General features: G+C 40.4%; 1 long non-coding RNA gene across 3 annotated transcripts in view; it reads right to left on the bottom strand.

Moving 5' to 3' along the window:
• Positions 1–24015, bottom strand: part of LOC122462122 — a 130366-nt gene that overhangs the window by 87556 nt on the left and 18795 nt on the right. For 2 of the 3 annotated variants that reach the window (XR_006284479.1, XR_006284481.1), the window contains exon 2: positions 9806–9914. This is a non-coding gene — a long non-coding RNA (uncharacterized LOC122462122). Of the gene's footprint in view, positions 1–6270; positions 7347–9805; positions 9915–24015 lie in introns of those variants that run through there. The other variant, XR_006284480.1, reaches the window with a different exon arrangement.

Here is a 24015-nt window from a genome sequence, read left to right as displayed (position 1 = left end):
CACATTGCATTCAAAACACAATCCATTTTTCAGGAATATTTCCACTTAACTTTCTATCTCAAAGACCTGGAACTCATCCAGATTCTATGCTTTATTTTTGGTTACTCACTTGTTAAATCTAGTGAGATAATTGAGGCCAAGATTTTCAGAAGTGACAAGTAATTTTTGGGTGCCCATGTTTTGGGACCCAACCTGAGATAAGACAGAAGAGATTGATTTTTCAGAGGATAGGTATGCAACAATTTCTGAACACTGGATTCATTTAAGGCACTTCAAACTGTGCAGCCAAAATCGTTAGTCCCTTTTGACATTCTTGGCTTTAAATGTCCAGAAAAGTAACAGGCTACCAGCTTTGGCTAGAGTCTCAGCAAGGTAGATGCTTATACAAGCTCTGTCCTCCTGCACCTCATTTCTGCAATGCAACTGACCCCTACAGCCTCTGTGATGGTCATCAGCTGAACAAAAACTAATCCTCCTTGAGATATGCCACATTTTGTGCTGATTTTGTGATGGGGACAAACCAAGTCTTAATACTGTGGAAGAAAAAAAGGCGTTTTCATATTGGAAATTACCAGAGCTGGTGGTACGGCTGCAACACAGTCTCATGCTGCTCTGCAGGAGATGCAGATTTCGTAAGTGTGACATATAAACAGACAGTTTAACAAAATGTGGAATTAATTCTTCCATTAATGCTTGGAGCTTGATGGGGTGATCCCCAATGCTAACATGGTAAATTCCCATCTAACAGAATCATACCGTAGATGGTAGTGTTCATAGTTGTTGTGACCTTATTTAACTGAGAACTCCTTATCAAGGTAATTAAATTTGATAGCAAGGTACATAGCACTTGTGTCCCATCTGTGATAGGAGTATCCTCGAAGTATTGACTAAGAAAGATCCCAAAGTCCTTGCTCTGTGTTAGTATAGCACTTACTACAGTGAGATCTTGGTTCATGACCAGAGCTCCTACATGCTACAATAATACAAATAAATAAAATCCATCTGGGTCAGTACAGGTAGATTCTCTAGGACACCTTGGCCCTTTTTGGGAGAAGTAAATTATTGAATTCATTGCATCCTATTTTGTTTACTTAATATTTCTTTATATTTTATTTATTGGGCAGAGTGTCTTTATTATAATGTGTTTTAATTTTAAGGTTCTCAGAGGCTCCCTGGCATGAGAAACTAGAAATTAAGTTTCATTACTATTGAAATATTATTAGGTACATTTGAGTGCAAGGTGCTGGGTGGTATACGTAGCTATGCAACGTACGATTTTGACCTCTGTGTGTTACATCTTTGAATTGGAGTATACCCTTAGGTGGATGGGTATACTCCAGGCTCATCTCTAGATGCCAATCTGCCCACAATCTCAGTATGGCCTAAAACAGGTAAGCAACAGAATAAAAATCTCTGACTAAACAAATGATTTCATTTGATGATTGTGTGGCATTTCACTCTGATTTTCTGTTTAATTAGGTACAGCAGTACCTCTGGGTCTATTGAACTATGCTACCAATTTCCCAAACTAACAGCTAGAATTTGTTGTACGTAGTTTGTAGCCACTGTCTCTATAGTCAAAGTTATTAATGTCAGCCCTTCTTTAATTAAAAGTACATGGCTCTATGCCTCAGTTTCTATATTTTCTATTACCCCAAGTAACCACCAACTCTTCCACTTTTCATTGTCAATCAGCTTTATTTTACAGTCATGTATGGATTCTAATTAAATTTGGGTAAAAAGAGTCCAAGTCTTTAATTCCTATATTTTGTTAGCTAATATGTCATTAGGCCATAAAGAATGCCTCAGCATGAAATTTGTCTCAATACATTTCTAACATAGGCCAGATTTTATCAAGAAAGGTCATGACCAGAGTTATTACCCCACTCTAAATAATAATTTACACTCTGAAACCAGACTATTCACTCAGTTCTCTTATTTGGATGCATTCAGAAGATGTTGACAGCCCTCATTTGGGCACTCAAACTGACAGACACATTAAAAAGACCATTTTATGCACCTAAATACTGATCTACACATCCAAATTCAGACTGAAAATTGATCTGTGGAGTATTTAGCTGTGTAACTAAAGCACTGCACCTTTAAATCCAGTTTTACAGAGACAAGCAGCCACTGATTTTATTTTAGTACACTGTCAGAAGAGAAACACACACATACACCACAAACTCAACACACTCTCACAGAGATTTAATATTTACTCCTCCTCTTCAGAGCTTTTAATCTAAAATAGTGTTTCTACAAACTGAATTTACACAGTTGCTGCGCCTTGTGTATGGCTAAAACATAATTACAGTGCCCAGCATTTGAAAATTGACCCCCACATGACCTAGTGAAAAATTAAGTTTCATTGCAAGTTGTTTCCGAAATTCTGTAGTGAAAGTGCATTAAGGAAAAACAAAATAATCCAATTCCTCACAGCTCCTCCCGGAAAGAACCTAGGTATTTACGTACAAAAGCTACACACGGGCTCAAAACTTACTTCAGCTCCTTTGCCTCTACTGGGAATTGCACATGTGTGTTCCAAGGTGAGAACAGGGCCAAATTTGATTCAGATCTTTTTGCATTGTATTGTCGTTATTGCTAGAAACACCAAGAGATTGAATCCTAGGTATCAACCACACATTTTCACATGGAGCTCCAGCCATGTTTGAACCAGTCTTAGTTCAACTCAAAGTCTGAACATGTACAGATGCAGTATTCTGAATGTTCTAGTGAGTGAAAATTAGTTGGCAACCCAAGTACTGGCGTCCCGGAAAAATAAAGCAGTACCAAATTCTTTATAACAAGCTATTAAACCACAGAGACAAAGGCCCTGATTCAGGAAAGCTTTCCTAGTCACTACAGCACTTAAATGCATGATTAAGTTCTTTTGTGAATCTGGGACTAAGTACAGAAGTATATCAAAGTGTGTCAGACAATTATTTCTACTTAGTCTTTTAGCAGATTCTGAAAACTTTCCTTCTTCTCTTTACACCAGTGATGTGGATTTATGGAGTGTCATGATTGGTAGGAAATTATGACATAAAATGCATCATTAATATTTTAAAACCCAGTGTGATTTATATTATGTTATTTATCCATATAAAGGAGCTAATTAAACCAAACCCACTGAAGGGTAAATAGCATGAAAACTTATTGTTCTGTAAGCTACTGAAATCAACTAATAATTAAGATACTTGCCATAAGTCTAAAGCAATACAGGTAGGATTGGGTTAAGCAGGCTCTGTGCGTGTGTAGGGAACACGAGACAGAATTATTTCCATTACTAATTTGTAAGGATTAATATAAAACATGCACTGAAACCTTTTAAAGAAAAATGTCACTATATTAAATGTTAACTACTTGAGTCGGTGGAGGGAAGGTAATTATTTCAATTCTTACAAGAACGACAGAAAGAGAAAGTCTTGATTCACACACTTTGTAATCGGACTAGGAGGATGTTCAAAATTCATTACAGTACATTAAACTTGCACTGAATAGTTAGCTTCATTGCAAAATAAATAAATAGCCAATTCGCTTTGATCAGCAGAAATTCTGATAAAATCAGCAAAACACCAATTAAAATGTGAAAAATGTCACCTACTGTAGTTATTCTAATGGAACGGGGACATATAGGAAGGAACTGATTCAATGTTTATTTTCATATCAACTGTGACTTCAAACTGTAAATCATTACAGCTCTTACTTCTGTATCTCCTCCACAACCACAGCATTAATCCTATTGATGAACTTACTGTTTAGTACTAGAATAGCGCTCACTACAACCACCAGGGTAAAGGACTTTCAGCATGTGTATTATAAATTCCTATATTCAGGGGGCTACAATTGGGTCATAAATATGTGAGCTAGATTGAAAGTTGATGAGTAAGACTTTAGCCTGAAACTTTTGGGCGGGGGAGAAAGCGGGGGGGGAGAAGAGATGAATAGTGGCAGTTTGTTTAGTTATAAAATTCTGTTTTGACTATTGTTAGTTTCCAAAACATTTGTATGCTGTAAGGCTCATATCCTGCAAGCATGCACATGCTTAACTTTATAGACCTTTACACTGGAGCTTAAAGTTAAGCATGTGCATAAATGTTTGCAGAATCAGAGCTTTGTATCTACAATATGGGTTCATTTTAAAAAAAATACACCACATTTGTTGATAGGGCTAGGATGACATTCTCATCCCCTTGATCTATACTCAAGTTATCAAATGACCTATGTGTAGAGAAGGAATGAAATTCTCCTTCACCTGAAAAGTCAGCAAGGTGACTAGTGTTGCTGTTTTCTATCAATGTTCTTTGTCTGGGGCAGCTGCTGAGTTTTGGTTTAAGTTGAGATAGTTTGGATGGATCAGCTCAACTTTTGAGCGTTTAGACTGAATTTTTTGAGTTTGGCCCACCACTCATTTGAAATACTGCATACCACCTGCCAGTCTTGGAAGTCCTTATGGATGTCACCACAGACATCAGCACTGAAAAAGCATCCTTATAGACTAAATGATCCCATTCACCTAGTTTTTAGGGATGGAAAATTGCAGAACATAAAGGAAAACTCTCTGTGGTACATTGGGTTAAGAGAGGATTAATAGATATACCCTGGCTGGGTTTTCTTTGCCCAAATATTTACTGCGTGTGTCCAAGGATGGGGGTTGGCCCTACTATGTTCTACTTATTATTGTTGGGCCAAATCCTGAAGAGCTTTAATAAGTCTTTAATCAAGGAAATCTCATAGTGACTTGAACAGAAACTGAGTGAGAACCTCAGGGTTTGGCTCATTATTCATCTATTTATTGATTACCATCAGTGGTGTTCAGCACCATACAGACAGGGGAAGACATGGAGTTACAACCTAAACTGTACACAGTACAGTTCTGAAACAATGCCCCAGGTAGTATTGGATTGGATAGTTCAGTCTCAAATGGGTGAAGATACTTCTTTCTGAAAGGTCCTGTGATAGACTAGCATTGGCTGGCTTTGTGGCAGACACTTGTTTTACAGGAGGGATTTGAAAGAAGAGAAACCAATCATCTGGAACACAAAGGAATCCTATCACAGACCAAGAAGTCAGCACAGAGAAGAGAAGGAGACTTGGGGTAGGCAGCATGGGAAAGGTGAAGGGAATGAGATGAGGAAGAAGCAGCAGAGCTGTGCAGGGCTTTATAGTCAAGGATGAGAAACCCAAACTTGGAGAAAACTTATGGGAGAGTCAGTGAAGGGATTCAAAAGTAATGACCACTCATAGGTAAGTAATCCACCTCCTTTTCCCACTCTTGCACTAGCAAAGGAAAGAAGCACCCTAACTCCCAGAGATGCAGACACACGCGGACTTTGACACAAGACTCTATTTTTCCCCTGCCCTACTGAAGCAGTTGTGACTGACTGAACTGTGAGTGAAGCCTATGATTGAAGTCTATGATTCTTTTTTGCAGACTAATTGGGAAAATACAGTGGAAACCTACCTAAGGTAAGTGTCCCTGTTGGTTTATTAATAGAGATGCAGTATCTGGATGCCCTAAACCCTGTAGGAGGTAGCAGAAAGTCACCCTAATGTAAATCCAGCAGACAACTTTAAAATCCTTTAACTGGTCTTCTGAAGGATCACTAGCCCAAGAATTAACAGTCAAAATTTTTCTGCTGTAAAATCCAATTACTGAGTGGAATCAATAGGTAACCTTTTTTTTTTTTTTTGGACTATGAAGTAAAAAAGAGTAGGGTTGATTTGCAGAGTCCCTTACAAGACATCACAGTATGTCAGAGTAATCCTCACAGTGGCCTAGGTTCTAGGTGAATGGCTTCCCCCAAGACCACACCCAGACCCTGACCCCACTCCACCCCTTCCCCCAAGGCACCACTCTCACCTTGGAGCAGCCATGGAGTCAGTTCCTATGATTATCACTGTGTTGCTTCCAGGATATTAGAGAGAGATAACATGGGTGAGTCAATATCTTTTATGGGACCAACTTGTGCCCAGGAGAGAAAGACAAGCTTTCAAGCTCCCCAGAGCTCTTAACTCAGGCCTTGTCTACACTGCCACTTTACAGAGCTGAAACTTTCTCACTCAGGGGTGTGAGAAAACACCCCCCTGAGTAATGCAACTTTCAGCGCTGTAAAGAGACAGTGTAGATTGCGCTCCCAGTGCTGGTAGCTACTCCCCTTGTGGGGGTGATTTTTTTACAGCGCTGGGAGAGCTAAATGCAAGATGGAACAGATTGTTCAGCATAAGCAGTTAACGCATATTTCAAGGTGAAGTGGTCTGTTAACACCCCTTCAGACACAGGGAGGAAACGAAGGAGGGAGAGGAAGCCCCTGGGGAGGGTGCTAGTGAGTTACAGATTGTTGTAATAAACCATAAATCCAGCGTCTCTGTTCAGTCCATGATTTTTAGTGTCCAGCAAAGTTATGAATTTAAGCCCCCAGGCTCGTCTTTTGAATGTGCTGTGCAGGTTTCCTTTGAGGTTGAGGACTAATAGGTCAGATCTAGAGTGACTGCTTTGTGAAAAGTGTTTACTCACAGGTGATAGGGTGTTTTTGTCTTTTATCATTTTCCTGGGCAAGTTCATTCAAGAGTGTAGTGATTGTATGGTTTCACCACCAGAATTGCTATTCATCCTGAAAGAAATCTTTCCTCAACCCCCTCTTCTGGCCTTCAAACAAACAACTCCTCGACCTCTCCAAGCTCATCATCAGAAGCAAGCTCGTCACAGACCAGGACACAGAAATACAAAGCAGCACCAGAACCTGACAGAACAACAGATGCCAAACCTGCAGACATATCTCCACTGCTGTAATGATCAACATCCCACAGCGCACCTTTCGAGATCCATGGGTCCTACACATGCCTCTCAACATGCGGTGTACCTCATCCAATGCACTAAATGCCCCAATAGCAATGAGCCTGGGAACTTAAATTCATAATTTTGCTAGACAATAAAAATCTTGGCTGAATAGACACACTGGATCTATGGCCTATTACAACAATCTATAACTGACTAACAACCTCCCCCCCAGCCACTCTATGACTTTATGGGCCACTTCGCCTTGAATAGTCCCTTGAAATGTGTGTTAACTACTTATGCTAAACAAACTGTTTCATCTTGTATTTAGCTGTGACACTCTGAGTAAGTTTCTCTGACCTGAAGAAGAGCTCTGTGTATGCTCAAAAGCTTCTCTCTCACCAACAGAAGTTGGTCCATTAAAAAAAAAAAAAAAAAAAAGAGAGAGAGAGATTACCTCACCCACCTTGTCTCTCTTTTCTAGCAGTCATCTATAAAGAGCACACTGCCAAGATGACTCCAAAAGATCTGAGTCCTCTGCCTCTCCCATCAATTCTTCCAGGAAATTCTTAATTATGTTAAAAAACAATAAAGAAGGAAACTCATCCAGTTCGCATTAACATACACAAAAGCCATCACAGTCTGAGGGGAGGCTTAAAATTCGGGGTCAGATCCTTAACTTGTATATATCATCACAACTCAGTTAGTTAAAGTCAATGGTGCTTCGACAATTTACACCAGCTGAGGATCTGGTCTGTCGTCTTCTACCAACTCCCCATTGCACATCAAGAAAACTCTCTCTACAGAGATTCAATCCCATGGTTCAGATCATGGTATCCAGATCCATGGTGAAATAGATAGGCACAACAGGCAGCAATTAAGGACAGAATCTCAGGCTTAACATTGAATATCCTTGGGTTTATGTCAGCTCTGTAATGTTATTTCAATGGAGCTTTTGTGGTTTAATAATTCATGTAAGAATGCCATTGTTTACAACACCACCAGCTTCTGAGACATTCTTACTCAACTAATTCAGTGTTTTCTACCAGTCAGGAAAAAAAAAGTACTCAAAATGCAATGTTATTTTGAAGTTCAGTAATTTGGATGGAAAGCAGCAGATAAATTGGTAATCGCAAATGGTCTGAAATTTGAATGATTGTTCCACTCCAATTAAATATACTGAGGAGTACACTGCAATAATTAAAAAGTGCTGAAAATAAGCAGTATTTGGAATTAATGGAAGCTATATATTCATCTTGTTGCATTTATTATTTTTAAATTATAGTTCCCACACATGAAGAAATGCAGTGAAGTTAAAATGAAGCAATTTTGTTGCTAAATATTGTCATTTAGATTAAAATATATGCGTCTATTGAATCCAAAAGCCAAATGCTGCGGCTGCTTTTACAATTTGTAAAATCTAAAATAAACTGCCAACCAGCAATGAGCAACAACAGGGAAAATAATGAAGCAAAAGATAGCAGGAACCACAATTTTTCACCCCCCTCCCCAATAAACATTTCATTTTCCTGGTGTGGAAAATACTTCATGCAAAATAGAGTGTGAACATGGCAAGAGACATGGACAAGATGAGAAGGTGATGCCTTATATTAAGTGTACATTTATAAATAGTCCATGTAGGGTTAATAAATGATTGCTAGGTGTATTAATAAATGGTCAACTAATTGTTAGAGAGCCCAAAAGGTAAATAGGTTGCTTACAACAATCTATAACACCTTCTACCAATGTGCTAATTACCATCTATATTACTTAATGTGTGTTTCACATGTTTATAACACTTGCTGATAATTTATTAACCTTTTGTAAACGGATCCATAAAATGAAATGTGACCGATGACAAGTTACACATTAAGGGAAGACAATTGTTCCTATCCTGCAGTGAGTTCCATGGGAGCAGAACCTTGTGTGTGCATACAGGCCATGGTAGGACTGGGGCCTAAGGAGACCCTCTGAAAACCTTGTCAAAATCTGTATTGATTTGATGGGAACAGAATTGTGCCCACTATTTAATCCAATATAAAAAGGGAAATAGAACTTACTGTGAGCAGACAAACTCCTGGACAATTCTTATGGCCCAATTCTCTGAGAAGGTAAGCACTATTTGCAAGGTGTGAAGTGCTCTCAACTTCTTTTCTTTAATGGCAACTGTGGGTTCCCAGTAACACACAGGACCAGACCCCTATTGCAGAATGCATCATAGCTCCTAATCAGTGCCCAAAAGAATGATCTTGGATGGGAATATTAATAGTGTTAATGACATGAAGAAAAAAAAGAGCCCTCACCCTAGATGCTCAAGAGATTTGGATAGTTCAGATAAGCCTGCAGATGCTTATGCCAGACAAACTTCAGGACATGGTGAGAGTTGCACATCATCACTAGCACGGAAATTCAGTTTTATGCTGAGCTGATAAAGGAGTGTTTTCCAAAAGCACTAAACTTCCTTCTAAAAATCCTACCACTTCACTACATATAGTAAAGTTTAACCGTGACCGGCATCATTTCCTTCACATTCTGGATAATTCAAGAATCTATTTTATATATTTACATAAGCTTTTACATTTTCCTTCACAATTATATATGAATTCTTATGAGCACTTCAACCACCATTTTTTCTCATCTTTTCATGGTGTTATCCAGACCTTCTCTGGCTTTTTAATGGTTTCAGCTTGGGGGACTCTCTTATTAAATCAAAGAGAGTCACCATATTTTTCATATATTTAAACAAATTGACTAGGATAGCCTTTTTTATTTTTCCAAGAGGTCATCACTGAGTCACCTTTGCTAGCATTTGGCTCTCTTATTTTCATATCTTGGCACTTCCCTCATTTGACCTAGAATTGGAAGGACCAAAATACCACAAGAAAGACAGTTCTTATATTATGTTCAAAACCCAAAAGGAGATATGAGGTTGCAGAAATCCCACAGGAATGCCCGCTGTAAGGTGTCCTCCAGTAGAACAGACCAGAAGATGTCTGAATAGTTTAGACTTGAATTTGGAGCACTTACCTGAATGAAGACTTCTAGGATTTGACCATCGCTGTAGTCAGCATTGCATTCCCATGTCACTCTCCAATGTCATTGGTTGTTCTGATAGCAGCAGGTCCAAAACAATATGCTGTTAGATAAAAAGTATAAAACAGTGAAATGACATTTAAAGAAAAATCCAGGAAAATCAGTGCTAGCTGCCCTTTTTGTAAAGGGAAAGGACGTGCTGAAACAGCTTACAAAACAGTATCAATAATTCTTCAGCAAGTCCATGTACATGAACACTGGGAAAATCTTTAAAGATATATAATTCATAAGTCAAGAAACAAGGAGTTTTCTTTTTGATGCTATTCAGTTATCTTGCTTATTTCCTAATAGTTCTACATCCATAAAAGGCCAAAGGACTCTGACCTTGGCAAACTAACTAAGCAGGAAAAGGCAATCATGTGTACAAGGTTGTCACCTACCCCACAAATTATGATAAAATATATCTCAGCATTGGAAAAAATAGCTGTATGTCTTCAGTGACATCCACTGTACTATATTTAAGGATTTGAATAGGACAGCAATTTATTTTGCAATAAATTGTTTTATGGTTATCATAAAGCATTATGTCTTCAGAGACTGAAAGGTGATGTTTTTATGGACTCCTGCTTCTTGTTGCATTATCTTCACAGCTCAGAAATTATCTCTTTTTTAAAAAAGCCCCACTTACCCCCGGTTAATAAAGGATATCATACAATGGTTCAATTTAATAAAAGGAAACTCTGTGTTAAACAAAGGGTAGAAGGAACATATTTCTAACACAGAAGAGTTTCACAATGAATGATTATCTGGTTAATTAGTGAAATAAATAATAATAATTGGCTGTCCCTCCTCATTAAAGTCTTTGAAAGAAAACAGCGCCCCAGAGCAGACTTCTAGCACTCTTTTGATTTGAAAAATTGGACATCGGTAATTACATTATCACTTTGCCAGAAGGCTAATCTTCCTGCATAACGTGAGGCTGAGAGGAGGACAGACAGACTGGCTGGGTATGTAGAGGGAAAGATCCCCTGTTCTTTTACTATAGAGTGATTGTTTAAGTAAATCGAATAATTGGACCTGGTTGGTTAGTTGTTGATTTATCCCTGCTGTGGTGTCTGAACTACTAGGAAGTGTTAGGTAATCTGCTAATCTGAAGGGTTTCAAGTCTAAGTAAAATGTCAAAGCCCCTTTCCCTTCCAGCACATGTTCTTCAGGCTTTGCCCAACATCACTCTTGCACAGGGCTAAAATGCTTCTTCATGCTTCCCTCACTTTCTGGTTGCACTATTCTAATTCATGGTTTGCCAGGAATCCCTTAGAACTATCTTTAGCACAGAATTTAGAGTATTTGCCAAAGCCAGCACATCCAAATGTATTACTTGATGCTGAAGGAATTTCACTGGCTTCTAATGAGGCAGTGAATTGGCCTTAAGGGATCTAGTATCAATTTGATGCGTGCATTAAATGGAGTTACGCATACACCTCACAGAGTTAATCAATTTATCTAGGCATTTATGTCAGTCTCATCACAGTAGTATCCGAGCACTTTAGAACAGATCCACAGAGGCCTTTGGAGGAGCACCATAGAGAACAGGCCCTGAAAGGTATGTGTACACTGCAATTAAAAACCCATGGCTTTCCAGTGCCAGTTGACTCGGGCCCACAGAGCATGGGGTAACAGGCTATTTAATTGCAATGCAGATGTTCAGGCTCAGGCTGGAGCCCAGGTTCTAGGACCCCGCAAGGTGGGAGGGTCCCAGAGCTCGGGCTGCAATCTGAGCCGGAACTTCTATACCGCAATTACACAGCCCCTTAGTCCAAGCCCAAGTGTGCTGGCACGAGCTAGCAGGGGTCTAACTGCAATGTCGATATACCCAGCGAGTCTTCTGTTCAGTAAGATGACACTGCACATTTTTCCCCTCCCAAGTACTTGCAGTTTCTCCTTCCCCAGCTCTCAGATGCATGCTATAACACTGCCACAGCAGAAGATAAAGATGCCCCTACCCAGCACAGAAGATTGGGCACAAAAGGCCACGGTAAGAGACAACAGGGTTTTTAAAAACAAAATCCAAATGTTTATAATAAATACCACAACCTGCTACTGCCCCCCAAAAATGTAGCGTGTAAAATCTAAATGACGTACCCCAAAGATAAACCCAAAACGAAAGAGTACCCCCTTCACTTGCCAATATACCGCTGGCCCTTGGATTCTCAAAGCGATCACCTGGAGGATTAATCCGTAGAGATTTCTCTGCACTCTCCTACCTAAACGCCTGCCCACTGGCCCCCCTCTTCTGCTGCCTTCCCTGTTCTCTCTCTCTACCAGAATGTGGTACGTATATATTAAAGAGCTCCTGGCTTCTCCCCTTTTGCCAGCATGCTCAACACTTTGTTATGAGTCAGAGCAAGGCCTTCTCTCCCCCTCCATGGATATAAGAGCAGCTCAGACAAACTCTGAGGCTATGTCTACACTACCACTAATGTTGGTATAACTTTTGTCACTTAGGGATGTGAATAAACCACCCCCCAGAGCAGCGTAAGCTACACAAACATAAGCACTGGTTTGGACAGCTTCTCCTGCCGACATAGCTACCGCTGCTTGTTGGGGGTGGATTAATTAAGTCGACGGGAGACCTCTTTCCCGTCGGTTTAGAGCAGCTATACGAGAGAGCTTACAGCGGCACAGTTGCATCAGTGAAGCTGCATTGCTGTAAGCTCTCTAGTGTAGACATCGCCCAAGTATCTTAGCTTCTCCAACAAGCGCGCCCTTGTTGCCAAGAAGGCCAATGGCATTTTGGCCTCTATAAGTAGGAGCATTGCCAGCAGATCGAAGGATGTGGTCGTTCCACTCTATTCAGCATTGGTGAGGCCTCATCTGGAGTACTGTGTTCAGTTTTGGGCCCCACACTACAAGAAGGATGTGAAAAAATTGGAAAGTGTCCAGCGGAGACTAAAATGATTAGGGGGCTGGAGCACATGACTTATGAGGAGAGGCTGAGGGAACTGGGATTGTTTAGTCTGCGGAAGAGAAGAATGAGGGGGGATTTGATAGCTGTTTTCAACTTCCTGAAAGGGGGTTCCAAAGAGGATGGATCTAGACTGTTCTCAGTGGTGGCAGATGACAGAACAAGGAGTAATGGTCTCAAGTTACAGTGGGGGAGGTTTAGGTTGGATATTAGGAAAAACTTTTTCACTAGGAGGATGGTGCAGCACTGGAATGGGTTACCTAGGGCGGTGGTGGAATCTCCTTCCGTAGAGGTTTTTAAGGTCAGGCTTGACAAAGCCCTGGCTGGGATGATTTAGTTGGGGATTGGTCCTGCTCTGAGCAGGGGGTTGGACTAGATGACCTCCTGAGGTCCCTTCCAGCCCTGATATTCTATGATTATCATGGAAAGTCAGTTCATTCTATTCCAGGAGCTTCAACCTCCCATTTTCAGCAAATAAGGCAAACTTATATTGTAGACCTTGTCTACATGCTAAAGTTACACTGATTTAATTTAAATCAGTTTTTAAACCAATTCAGTGAAAAAAGTGTAAACACCTGTGTGGATGCTTATTTTGGTTTTAGAGTGGCTTATTGCAGTTTAACTCTGTTCCCAATCAACTTATGCTAAACTGAAATACGCCTGATTCAAACTGAAATAAGAGAGAGCATCCACACAACCTTTTGTACAGGTTTAACTAAACTGGACTAAAATCAGACCTTTAATTAAATTGATGCAACTTTCTCATGTACACAAGCCCATTGCCCAGATTGCTGTTTTTCCTACACTGCATCCCTAAAATTAATGGTAGACTTTTGGACCTTGCTTCTTCTTCTCAGACAATAGTGCGTTTAGACTTATAACTGCATCTGAATTAATTTAAGGTATGCAATGTAGAAATTGCAAGTACAGTTTCCTCTATATTTTATCACTGCCATATTTGACACAATATGACAAAACTGTCTGAAATTTTAACATTTTGACTTCTCTGGATTAGACAAAGAATCACTTTAGGCAGGGAGTATCATATGAGCATCTAGAAAGGTAGGATCAATACAACCCTCCTTCAGCAAGCAGCAAGATAATGGTGCATAGCTTCTTGAATTACATTAAGTTTAAAAAGAATCTCTTTATAACATCAGTCTTGCTCCATCATCAAGCTGTATTTCCTATTGCAAAACTCAAAGGTTATTTTGTAAGCTTTCCTTGTATCGCACCTACTTTTGAGCTGCACCCCAAATTTGCCACACACTATTGTTAATTCACAGATGTGTCAGGGAGCTCTACGGGTGTTGCTGGTGAGCCTTCACTTAACAGAGAGGAAAGACTCTTTATTTTTGAATAATGCAGAGGAGTATCTTCACCAGTGACTCATTAGTACAATCACCAATATTTACGTGTGCTCTCTAGCACCTTTGTTTCCTACATCTGTGAGTCTGTATTTACCTGTAGCTTTCCTCTGTTCATGGTGTAGGTGTTCCCTTGTCATTATAAAGTACTGACTCATGGCACCAAATCCCAAAGAAAACCACACTGAAATTTTAACCACTTATTTCCCAAAGAAATGTTGCCTTTTTTTTCCCAGAATCTTTTCCCCCACTCCTTGCCTATTCACAAGAGTAAATATGCTTTCAAATTAAATATCCAAGTCTGTTTTTCAGCAACATGCGCTCCCATCAACTGTCTTTTTAGAACTATCAAGCTTTCTTCCTCAGTATCTAGCTGATATGCCCAATTGGGTAGCTGTAGGTTGCAATTCCTGGAACTGCCTAGCAAATAAGGAGAGCCCACCCTCCCTCTCAGATACTGCAGAACCCAAGCAAACCCGTTGAAGGATCTTCTAGACTAGAATCAAAGGAGACTGGGGATTGCTGCTGCAGAATACAGATGACTGGATGTAGAAGTCTAATGATACAATTGCACCTACAAATCAGATAGCAAAATGTTTAGAGCCCATCTGTTTTTGAGGAAAAACAGTTCTCACTGAAAATGTACTTGTTAATGTGTCCAAGTTCTAATCCTATTTGTATCTTATTAGCTCTAGACTGAAGGGATAGGAATTAAAGCGAAATCCCAGATTCTGATGCCAAGAGACTTAGATCTGTGTTTTACAAATAGCCCTTCACTTTATAACAGCCTGATCTAGAAGTTCAGCTCCAAACACCTCCCCATAAACTCTGGAGTGTTCAAAAGCCTGTCTATACATCCATGCCACAGCTGTTGAGTTTGGCTTCATTCCTAATCCAAGTTAGTGATATCAAACTGAGCTGAACGTGCCTGTTTGCTATTTTAATGTCCAATTAATTCCAGCTTCCCATTCCATGACAATATAACACAATTTGAATTAACTGGATGATCACACCATGGAGGGCTAATATATTTATATTTTAATAGTGAGAAATTTTGATTTCTCTTTAAATTCATGACTATTTTCTCCAGAGTACTCCTGCTTCTTTCTACCATCCAGGTGGCAAGAATCAAGAGAAACACATATACACACACATACACGACATCTCTCAAGAACATAAACATCTCTTGGTTATCTGTAGATAAAGCTGTAATAAAGAATTCATGTACATCTAAGAAACCACACAGTAAGTGAAGGATCTCTAAAATTCCTCAGTAATGGGGAAAGTTTGGGGTGGTTTGTTTTTTTAAACACAGAGATGCAGTAGACATGTGGCAATAGTAATTTCTGTCTTCCCTTAATGATTTTGAGTTCAGTTGAAGTTACCAGCCAATGAGTTATGTAAGTTCTGGGTGGGCTGGAACACCATCTTCATGTTAGGGCAGCCCTGTAGCATCTTTGGAACTTCTACTCCATCTCTTGGCTCAACTAAAGAGTTGAAAATCCTGTGCACTCCCAACATGGGGTTTAGGTCAACTTACCCACTACCACTGACCACAAACCCCTGACTCTCCCTTGACCCAACTTTAGGGTCTTGCTGCATCTGATATGGCACCAGAAGTTCTGCTACTTTAGGAACCTTCTGTGGACTTGAGCATGGTGGTAAGTTTCACCTTTTATAATAGCGTGGTACAAATTAATCAAGTTAATGATTTCTATGCAGTGTATGTATCGGAGAAAGGGACCAGACACTATTTTTATTTCACTTTCTTTCCCCAGATATGCACTTTGCAATATAGTAGGTCTCCTAGCACATCACATAGCCTAGCCAGGCTCATATGAATTACATTTCCAAACAGCATGGAGTCAGAATTGTTCAGCTCTGTGATCCTTCTTTTACCTACTACAGTGTCATCTTAAGTCATAACCTGACACTCTGAAATATTCCTATCCTGACTGAAAGCATAACTGCAGAGGACACAGAATACACCTTTCTTTAATACACCTTTACATTTAATACAGATTCACTTCTTACAAATATAGTTTTCTACTTCATCTAGCATACAAACAAAACCAAGAAAGCTCTCTCTAAACAATAAATCTTCATTACTGATCTGACTGGATGCTCCTTTGGAAATTCTTGGTAGAAAAAGAGACAGAAGTACTGTATTATGTCTTAAAATGGGCACCTCTCAAGTTGAACCCCACAATGAGATCAGATGCTTGAATAAAAGTTGACAGCTGCAAATAAACCCTTTAATACTTGGGCATGACAGGTCCAGTGTACAACAGTTGGGTATAAAGACCAACACCCAGCCTTAAGAGTATAAAATAATCAATACAAGGCCCTTATCCTGCCATTAACAGCATGTGGATGGGCCCAACTTCAATGGCAGAATCAGGGCCTACGTGGAGGCCTGAGCATTGAAAAAGGTTAGGGAAAAGGGTTCCTCACAGCTAGAGTCCAGCAAGGACTGAGTTAGTAAAGTGAAAACACACAGCTCAGACAGGGCTTCTTTGGTAGCAGGCTAGGCCCAGGGCAAAAGATTTATCCCAAGTTCAAACAATTAAAAAATAGGGCTTATTTCAGCCAGTGTTTAGGTCTCTCGGATGTCCAGGATCTCCTAAGACAAACAAGGCCGATTACTGAAGTCCCCAGATCACACTCCTTTTATGGTGACCTCTAGATTCAATAACAGCTTAGTCCAGCCGCATGTCCACCATGGCTCAACTATCTGGCAACCTCTGCATTCAGGGCAGGAAGCCATGGCAATCTATTTACTGACTGCTGGAACACAACTAGCTCTGTCTCTCACCCTCCAGCCACAGCTTGCACACTGTAGTGGGGAGGTTGAGAACAGAGATGCCAGCTGCCTCTCCACATACCAGCATGATCTCTTCAGAGAGGCCATATGAATACGCAAAACCCTTTATGTAATTACTGTAGTAGAGGCCAATGCAAAGCCCATTGAAATCAATGGGAGTCTTTCCATGGCGTTCAGTAGGGTTTGGATTAGCCTCTTATAGAGGAAATGCCTCTTACTTAAGCAAGCCAATATAAAACAACAGAGAGAAGTGGGTCAGAAGTGGAAACCCTCATATCTGTGGAGCAAACAGGAATTTCTTCATGGGTAACGACAGCCTGGTCCCATTTTTAAGCACATTCATGAATATAAATGAAAACATTAGCCCTTGCATTCAGATATTATGCGTCACCGCTTGTAAGTGCTCAAATTTAAACACTGAAAAAAACAAAAATTAGTTTAAAACCCAGTTTAATTTGAGAGCAGTGCAGCTATTGGTCTGCTTTTCAAAGTGAGAGGAAGCAAACTTCCCACCAAAAATTAACTATTTCAAAAGATCTCATTAAAAGGTTTCACTGTTTGCACTGATTATTATGTAGCGGCAACAAGAATGCCTATAAATCTGACTGAATTAGGTTTTCAGGCCTTTATTCCAGATAATTTCTTCTCCCTATGTGGACTTTCCCAGGAAATGAGATTTAATGAGTCATAGTCCTCAATGATAATCACAGGAGAGCTCATTAGCTTTTTGTCAGATTTGTACCTACTATCTGCCCTCAATATGTCTGACTTATTTGAGTTAAATATGATATTACAGAGAGAGTGGGTATGCACCGATGAAGCAACAGAGTGGATTTGAGACACTAGAGATACATATTTCCACTTACATTTACAGCCCATTGAGATCTGAGAGGAGAAAACCCCTCCCCTATTGACAACATCATTGTCTGGATGACACACATTAGAAAGCATTAAGAATGACATTTAGATTTCCTAGGCTCATGTAGACTGCTCAGCAGAGAACGGGTCCAAAATAATTCCTGATTCATGGCTGCGGTCACTAGAGTACATTCATGCTCTCTAGAGTACAAAGCTACAGTTTACCATCACTTTGCAGATGCTTTGGGGGCACTGAGATCGCCTAAGCACTGAGACAGGCATTCTACCCTACTCTATTCAGGGTCTGACCCCACACCCATCACTGTGGCATTGAGTGCCCTCCATTAGTGCATTATGGGCTTGGTTCTGAGTTGATCTATGCACAGGCAAAGCACAGCTGAGCTGATGCATTAGGGAGAGTAAACTGTGTCCATTCTTTTCCTGGCATACCTCTCCTCTCCCAGGAAGCAAGGACTAAATTGCAACTCAAAGTTCTCACACCGTCTCCTACGTAAGAACGGCCATACTGGGTCACATCAAGGGTCCATCTAGCCCAGTATCCTGTCTTCTGACAGTGGTCAATGCCAGGTGCTTCAGAGGAATGAACAGAACAGGTAATCAAGTGATCCATCCCCGGTTGCCCATCCCCAGCATGGCAAACAGAGGTTGGAACACCATCCCTGCCCATCTAGGCTAATGGCCATTGATGGACCTATCCTCCATGAATTTATCTCCCATGTCTCCTGGGGCAGCGCAGTTATGTACTGCCTCTTACTTGGGGAAGATTGCAAGGTGCCAATTGAGCCCTGAATGTTGTGACTAGCATCTGCCAGGTGTCCTTTCCTTCTGTCTCTCTGGTCTTTCACTCACAAGGTTTTTTCCAGAGTCTTATCTTACTTGAAGATGAAAACTTTTTCTCTGTTAACAGAACAACAAGGACCTTCACAAACTCCCATAACTTGCCAATGTATGCCATTCCTCCTCTGTTAGCCTGTAATGTGGCTACCTCAATAATAAGGTGCCAAATCCAGAAGGAAAGCAGAGGTTGGTGCTATTAACTGAACGTTAGCTTGTGCTGAGGCAGAGAATGTGCTGTGCTATACACTGTGTTAGCCAGTCCCTTCTCTCAGTGCTCTAGGGAAAGATCCTTCCCCCACTGCTTCTGCTCCCCTTTGCACGGGGCATGATTTCACCCAATTAATGTAAATAGCAGAATATATTTCCAAAATGAAATCCAGTCATACTGGTTCCACAGTGTGTTGCTGTAAAAAGCAGTGATTCTATATTAAGTGTGAGAAGGGCAATGGCAGGGTTTGTTATTTTCCCTACTAACTGCAGGTTGGGAATAAATACCTCAAGGGCATTAACAATTGCTTTCTTCAGTCTATCCTACCAACCAGCCTGGAGCCCCGCGGACTCATCCAGCATGGTGGGTTTTTGGAGTCATGTTGGAGGTGGATGTTAAAAACCTGCAGCTTGTACAGCTTTACTTTATTTCTGCAGCAGTCAGGGGAGCAGGATGAAGGGAAAAGGAGAGAAGATGCATTATTTGGTACATTACACATGATTTTATTCTCTGCAAAAAATTATGTGTGCAATTTGTTTATAAATGCAAATTAAATACCTTTCCACTTGGCAAGGTATTTCTCCAATTCTCCAGCATTTGGCATCAAGGCAGCTTGTACTCTGCCATCTATTTCTAAAGATACTGGGTGCAGGTTTCTGAAAAAACTTTTCTGGAGTATGAAGGTATTCCTAGTTGAGACAGGCCTAGTAGATGGTGTCCAGAATATGATCAGGTTCAGGCATGAGGCCTATTAGGGGGTCCAGGCTTGAGTGAGGATTTGACAGTGCCAGAATATTGCAAACTTCTCTTGAAAGATTTCAGCCCTACTTTGTGCAAGGTCAGCTGGTTCCAGATTTCCACTCTCTTGGGCCCAACCTTTGTGAGTACAGCCATCTCAGCCAAATCTGAATTGAAATAAAAACACAATAGGCCTCTTCTGATTTGGGATCTGTCCAGGTACCACACCCATGCATGCAGATTTGGATCCAGGAGTCTGCATTTAAACACTGCTCAATTTCAGAGTGATTCACATTCCAGCACCAACTGCTCCTTTAAGTTTAAAATCTGCATCATAACATGACATAGCAGGGAGGGAGGGGTGGCACTGATAGGTGGGGCCCGTCAGCGGGCAGGAGGCACTGGAGGGCAGGGTTCTGATATGGTGGCTGCCAGTGGGTGCTCAGCACCCACCATTTTTTACCCATGGGTGCCCCAACCCCGGAGCACCCATGGAGTTGGCGCCGATGTTCTCAGATGAACTTGCACACGAAAATGATAATAGACAAACACCATATCACCTGTGGGTGAACACTTTTCACACAGCGATCACTATATAGCTGACCCATCATCCTCAAAGGAAATCTGCACAACACGTTCAAAAGACAAGCCTAGGAGCTTAAATCATAACTTTGGTAGACACTAAAAATCATGGACTGAATAGACACTGGATTTATGGTTTATTACAACAATCTATAACGCACTAACACACACACCCCTCCAGCTACTTCCTGCCCCCCTCCTTTCTTCCTTGTGACTGCAGGGGTGTTTACGGGCCACTTCACCTTGAATGGTCCCTTGAAATATGTGTTAACGATTTATGCTAAACAATCTGTTCCATGTTGTATTTAGCTGTTGGTTTCAGAGTAGCAGCTGTGTTAGTCTGTATCTGCAAAAAGAAAAGGAGTACTTGTGGCACCTTAGAGACTAACCAATTTATTTGAGCATAAGCTTTCATGAGCTGTAGCTCACTTCAAGCTTATGCTCAAATAAATTGGTTAGTCTCTAAGGTGCCACAAGTACTCCTTTTCTTTTTGTATTTAGCTGTGACACTCTGATTAAGATTCCCAGACCTGAAGAAGAGCTCTGTGTAAACTGAAAAGCTTGTCTCCCTTTCATCAACAGAAATTGGTCCAATACAAGATATTACCTCTCCCACCTTCTCTCTAATATCCTGGGACCAACAAGGCTAGAACATTGCGCACAACAATCTCAAGGATGCTGTGCACCTTTGGGAGCCACACCTCTATTTACGGAGAGAGAAACTGAAGCTGGGCCTAGCAAGAATTGAGAAATATTCTTGTGTTGCTTCTGCCAATTCTAGATGCACTACATTTCTAACAGAGACAAACCAGAATTTGACTCTTTTTAATAATCAAGAGCCCCTTTTGCTAAGATTATTAATAGGGCAAGCTATACATACTTTTAAAATGTGTATAAAGCTATGCACTTAAATAACGGGCACTCTTCTCTCCTCTGCCCTCCCACCATGGTTTTTTGTTCGTTTTTAAGTATAATTCAGGACAACTGATACACCAGAGACTAGCACAGTGGTGCTGTTCAAGGTCCTGATGTGTCCAGTCCTCACTAGGGTAACTTTATAGCAGGGAAATGAGTTATCATAGGATCTGTATTTTAAAAGGGAGAAAGGGTATGAGGATGGAGTAGCCTTATATCTCAGATAAACATTTATGTAAAATCCAGAAGATCCTTTATATTCTGGATGTTAATTTTAATTTTGCTCAGTGTTCTCCATATTTACAATACAAAGGAAAACAACCCATGAGACTTACATTTATTGGCCTTTTTCTTTTGAACATATCTGCAGTTAAGACACAATCCTTCATAGCACCTTTCATCTTTCAAGACCCAAAGGGCTTATATTAAATATTTTATATAATTATCCTACAAGTGTACATAAAAAAATGTATTCTCCACACATATACTTTACATACTCTATACACATGCGTGCTGAAAGGCCGCCATCCTAGGAGAAGGTGGGGTGGGCAGTAAACCAACCAGTAATTTAAGTTCAGATTCAAACACTAACTGACTTGACCTCATTCACGAGGGACTGATTCGGGTGGCAGTGGACCTGCAAGGGGGCTATGTCCCGTTGGGATTTGCCATAACAATGATCATCATTTTGTGTTCCCTTTCCAGGAGCGTTCGAGCAATATCCAACAAATTCATGGAGAGAGCCTGTTCTGCTCAAATTCTATGGTTATTTATAACATTCAAAATGTTTATTGATTTGTTACATAAGTCAATCCAGTCAGAGAACAGAAACAGTATTATATACTGAACCAAACACAGAACAATGTTCAAAGATCAAATATTTGAACAAGTTGTTTGCAAGAAGCTATTCAAACAGGAAACTGTTTTTACAATAAAAAGGGCAAATTTCAAATAGAGAATTTCACAAACTGCTTATAAACAGAAAGGTGATAATACAATGAACTCTTCAGATAATTTACTGTGCTACCAACCCGTGTTTTATTATGTTGGTGTTAGTTCTTTAATTTATTGACAGATCTACTGAGACAAAGGAATGACTTCAGTGGAGTTAGAGGGATAAATTTGGCCCGTAACATTTTAATTTATTTATTTCAGTGCTTTCCATAATGCTCTAGACTGAAGATATACCAAACTGTTTCCCATCAGATCAGATGAAAGTGCACGGGATCCAGACTCCATTGTGTAAAGTTTCAGATCTTAGCCATTTATTTCCCCAACATATTTTTGATTACCTGTTTATTCTCTAAGAAGGGTAGGGCTGCCAATAAGCCAACAAAAGATTGCAAAACAATGCCAGATCATCTCAGTGAAAAGCAGTTTCAAGAAGTATCCATGGCCAGTAGGAAAAAGTAAGGAGAAGGGTAAGATACTAGAACTCGCATCTTTCTCATCTGAGACCAGATTCCAGATCCAAACCTTGGATTTTGCCCACTCACTTTTGCCTGTGCAATTTATTGCACCTACCAACATGAGTACACGCTCATTGTGCACTCACCAAAACAAACACACTCATATTTGAGTACTCTCAGGCACCAGCTGGGCTAGCTTTGTATGAAAAAAATTGGTGCATAACAGATCGCACCAGCAAAACTGGGTAAGTGGGGAATATTTGAGCGTGAAACACCAGCAACTGGCGTAAAGAGGATAAAATTCCCCTGTGGTCTAAAAATCTTAGGATCTCATACAGCCCCCATTACAGTGACATCTGAGCACCTCCCAATCTTTAAGGAATCTATTTTCACAACACCCCTGTGAATAGGGAAGAACTATTATAGCACTGCACAGGTGGGGAATAGAGACGCCAGCACCCTAACCACTGGAACATCCTTTTTTCCTAAAAGACTCACCCAGCCTTTGAAATGAAATTGAATATGAAAAAAACATTTTCCCTACAAAATTTTGCATGCATATCGATCAGGTCATTTGAGCTGAGTGCAACCCCACTCCCTTTGCCTTCATCAATACCCTAAAGAATTAATGGTTTACAGTATGACCTTGCATTCCTAGAACTACAGGGAACCAAAGAGCTCAAAAAATAATACTATCCAAACCCCGGTATGCCTCAGACCTCATGGCTATCTGAACTGAATCTAATTTCTCTGAAGCTGGGAACCCTTTGGATCAAAATGTAAATAATGCTAGTTAGATATACACCCATATTTGGCTTCTTGAAGGAATCTGCCCAGGCAGCAGTGTGGATTGATGGTTGGAGCAACAGACCAATAAACTAGACTGCTAGGGATTCATTGTGTAACCTTGGGCAAGTCACTGTCTCTGTCTCCCAGTTTCCCTACCTGTAACTGGGGGAAATACCACCTTTGAGAGTGACTAAGACTCATCAGATGAAAAAGTCTTATGTAAACAAATACTGTTATTGTTACATACGGTGAGGAGATGACAGAACTATTTACTTCCAGGGAAGTTGTGTTGGGGGTGGGAGGCAGTCCTACAGATCCGTCGTCTACTCTGTCTCTCTCCCTTCTCCCAAAAACGCCTCAGATCCCAGCGACTTTCCTTCTGACAAAGAAGTTTGCAGCCCAATAAAAGCACTTTTTACTTAACCAGCACAGGGTGCTAGAGAGTGACATGAGATCCTTTCTCCCTAGGCTATGAGCTTCTTGACCCACAGCCTCCAATTATGATCTCGGCATGTTGTACTGTCACTAGATTTTCAGGCAACCCACAAAATTCTTTCTAAGCTTCAGCCCATTTACACATCTTTGTGTTTCTCACCTTTCTACTGCCCTGTCACCTCCACAGTAATAGAAGTGGAAATAACAGACTTGTGATGCCCCTTTTAAAGTAAGTTCATGGTATTAGTTTAAGATC

The sequence above is a fragment of the Chelonia mydas genome, chromosome 10, assembly GCF_015237465.2.
Source record: "Chelonia mydas isolate rCheMyd1 chromosome 10, rCheMyd1.pri.v2, whole genome shotgun sequence".
Lineage (NCBI taxonomy): Eukaryota > Metazoa > Chordata > Testudines > Cheloniidae > Chelonia > Chelonia mydas.
The sequence above is the reverse complement of the archived record's forward strand: the minus strand, read 5'-3'. Positions and strand labels throughout refer to the sequence as shown.